Consider the following 4,009-nt stretch of genomic DNA (forward strand, 5'->3'; position numbering starts at 1 on the left):
TGTCTTATTGTGAACACTTATTAAGTTATTGCTGAACCGTTCCATAAGTAACTCGTGTCATCTTGAATAAAAGATAATGCTATCTTATAGTCCTTGTGTCTAGAAACTAAGAGCGTATCATCAGAACATTGATAAACACGGCACAGTTTCCAAACAGAGCTGAAATCATTGACCTATAAATTAAACAAAATAGGTGCAAGTATAGATCCCTGAGGAACAACGGATATACTGTGCTGCTGGCCACTTCTATATTTGCCTAATTCTACAAGCTTAGAGCGGTTGGATAGATAATTAACAAGAAGAGACAGAAAAGGACCTCTAAACCCATAATTGTGGAGTTTATTTGACAACACATCATGATTAATAGAGTTAAACGCCTTGGACACATAAAAAATAAGGCACAAGCAAATTCATTTTCTTCAATGCAGCTGTTTAGCAGATCACATAGATCATCTAGCGCGTTCTGTGTACCACAACCCTTAATAAACCCAAACTGATTACCAGAGAACCCGTCATGAACTTTAAGAAAACTGATCATCACCATCGAAATGTGTTGTTCTAAAACAAGCGCAGTGCATGGTAGGATCGAGATACCATGATAAATTTCAACTTTATTTTTTACTCCATTCTTGTATATAGGGATAACCATCGCCTTCTTCAAGCCCTCAGGTACTGTCTGGGTGGAAATTCTACCAATGATAATCACGAGCGGAACATGCTTTATACGATCAAAATTTATGATACGTGTATCGACGGAGACAACATCCTACCCTGGAGACATTCGCCTGCTAAAGCCAAAAAGGATGCAACGTAGATCGTCCTGAGTGCAAGAAGGCTGAAATGCTGATTCAAGCACCGATTGCATGCTGCGAGATGGCAGATTACGTACTGTTGAATGGGAGGCCAGACCAGCAGTCGAAAAGAAGCCATTGAATCTCTGACACTTGCTGATGCAAGTGTCAGAGATAACGCCCCAAAGTTGCGGGAAATGGAATCAGCTACGTTCCTAGGCTGAAACGTGGAGGCTAACCAAGAGGGTTCTACTTAAGTTGAGGACAACGCAGAGGGCTATGGAACGAAAAATATTAAGGGTAACATTAGGAGATAGGAAGCGTACAGAGTGGGTCAGAGACATAACTCAAGTTACCGACAGTCTAGTGGAAATTAAGAAGAAGAAATGGGCATGGGCAGGACATGTAGTGCGAAGAGAGGATAACCGATGGTCGCTTAGGGTAACAAACTGGATTCCAAGTGAAGGAAAGCGTAGCAGGGGGTGGCACAAAGTTAGGTGGCCGGATGAGGTTAAGAAGTTCGCAGGGGTCAAGTGGATGCAGCTAGCACAGAACCGGGTTAAGTGGAGAAATATGGGAGAGGCCTTCGCCGTGCAGTGGGTATAGTCAGGCTGATGATGATGATGATGAGGTTTCACAGCCTAGCTGTCCGTTTAGAGGGTCGCATGTTTTATGCCAATATTCCCGGCTAAGCTTGCTGGCGTAAGTTTCGATTTCTCGCTCAAGCCGTGCGAGGCGAAGTTTGAGAGGGCGGTTATGTTTGCGTCGGAGCCAGCGAGCGTGAAGGCTACGCTGTGCTTCCCACATGTGGATGAGTTTGGCATCAGGGTTGGGGCCATCCCCCTCTTGTGTAGTCGTGGAGGTGGCATTTTCGGCATCCTGGAGTAGTGAGGCTGTCCAGGTGTCCAGGTCCTCGACGAGGATGGGTGCACGTTTAGTACGTACATACAGGTAGCCAAAGGTAAATTGAAGGCCCGACAGCGTGGCAAACCGTGTCGCAGCGCTTTATAACGCCGGCTCGGATAACTGATTAGCTCGGTCGCCAGGAAGCGGAGCGCGCTATCAGCAGACCTTTAACTGTAGCGTAACGGTGGTAACGGAAATTTCCGGAGTCCTCCGGAGTCCTCTTATAGCCTGACTAGCTTTGGGACGTTAAACCCCAAAAACCAAACCAAACACTTCAAAACGCGGCAAGGAACTCTACATGTTGTTGTGGCTGTAGCAAGAAGGAAAAGAAAATGCACGGGCCTGCTACTAGCTATGTAGCTGGGCCACCTCCGTTGCCTCGTGCGGACAGAAGACACAAAGTAGAGAAGAAAGAAAAAGAAGACGGAGAGAAAGACGCGCGCCTGAAGAGCCGTCGTCCACCACCTAAGCGTTTGCGGGGCAATGACGGCCTACGACAGAGAAAAATTCGGTGGCTGGCTAGCCCCAACACCTCCTAGACAGCTTTCAAAGCCTCCGCGCTCCGACGTGACGTTACTTCCTGCCGGCCTACTCCCTGCGTCCCCGGCGTCCCGGCGCACCAGTCAGCCGCGCGCCATATATGCTTTGTGCCGTGTGCGAGTGGGCTGCTGTTCTGCGCGTGTTTTCTTGCCCTATTTGGTTGCTGTGCGCCCATGTTTTGCGGCATATGCTGGTTTTGACATGCCGAACAAGTGTTGTGTACCGGCATGTTCAAACAATTACCGAACAGGGGAAAAAGCCCAAGTGTTTTCCTTCCCGAAGGACGAAGTGCAACGCACGAAGTGGCTGCGGGCGATACCGAGGAAGGATTTTAGGCCTACAGAGAATAACAAGGTAAGAGATTTGTTTGTTACACTGCGCTTCTAGACCTCGTTTGAAGCGCAATTCGATCGAACGAGAACAGTATACAGCAGGTATTTCGCTCTAGCAGTCGCATATTATCAGTATGCCTTCGCTTTTGTTTGCATGCAGGTATGCGCAGTGCACTTCGAGGAGTCATGTATTGAACGGAAGACTTCGTACACGGATCCCAGGACCGGGCGAGTGCTTGAGGTTTCATTGAAAGTACCCCGGCTTCGAAAAGGAGCAGTGCCTGCTCTCTTTCCGGGAGGCCCATCCTACTTGTCAAAGCAAGACGCCTGCCCTTCCAGACTATCACCAGATAGCAAACGAACACGCCGAGAAGCATCAGACCTTGCTCGTGCGATTTCTGAATCCGCAGCTTCCTACCACAGTGAAGAAATTAAGCGTAGTTTTTTCTCGCTTCCTGAACTGAAAGAACGATTGAAGACAGTGTGTGTACCTGATGTGTGGGCAGTCATTCATCGCCTTAACTGTGCGCTGTTTTTGAACATAGTGAACGAGATTGCACCTGTTTTGCAGTCATCCGTGACCATCTCCGTTGATATGGAGTTAAGCGTGTGTTTCTTGGGCAAACGTTTGAAGCGTTTTGGAAATTACTTGGTGCCAAATAAGGTCATGGATGTCAATGTTCTCCTGGAACTATTGAATCGAATGCAACGCATTGAGAGCAACGAGTGTCCCTCTGATGGCCTTCCAGATATTGTTTGTGCTCTTCTGGAAAAAAATTGAGGAACACATCACAGAGAGCAAAAGGGATATGATAAGGTTTTTGAAAGAACAGGTGACATTGCTTTAAAGGAACGCATCCAATATTCATCAGAGATTATGGTGCTTGCTTGTATTTTGCACACCATATCCCCTCACGCATACAAGTTCCTTAGGTAATCTTGTGTTCTTGTCTTGCCACATCCGAGTACAATAAGAAATGTGTGTTCTTCATTTCAGTTGTCACTGCAAAATGAATCTGGGAATGGTAATTTTCTGAAATACATCGCCCAAAGATCCAAACAAATGAAACAATATGAAAAAGATATTGTTCTGATGGTAGATGAAATCCATATCCAACCATTTTTTGAATATAAAGGTGGCAATATCAGTGGAGCAGCGGAAAACTCCAATGTGCCCGCTACATCCGCGCATGTGTTTATGTTGCAAAGCATGCTCAGCTGTTTTCGAGAAGTTGTACACATTCTTCCTGTGCGAACGCTGAATGCCGAGTCTCTGCACAAAGTGCTGAAGGAAGTCATCCTCGGGCTTAAAAAACTTGGATTCAGAGTACTAGCTGTTGTTTCGGATAACAATTCGATCAACAGGAAAGCCCTTAGTATGTTTTCAAGTCCCCCCAAGCTGAAAATAGCTTATCCGAATCCGGCTGACGCATCACGGCC

General features: G+C 46.6%; 1 pseudogene; it reads left to right on the forward strand.

The window, feature by feature from the left end:
* The first annotated feature begins 2,384 nt into the window (after nt 1–2,384).
* Nucleotides 2,385–3,583, forward strand: LOC146201269 (uncharacterized; annotated as a pseudogene).
* The last annotated feature ends 426 nt before the right edge of the window (nt 3,584–4,009 follow it).

This window comes from Amblyomma maculatum, chromosome 2, assembly GCF_055883805.1.
Source record: "Amblyomma maculatum isolate TAMU_Amacu chromosome 2, ASM5588380v1, whole genome shotgun sequence".
NCBI classification, from domain to species: Eukaryota; Metazoa; Arthropoda; class Arachnida; order Ixodida; family Ixodidae; genus Amblyomma; species Amblyomma maculatum.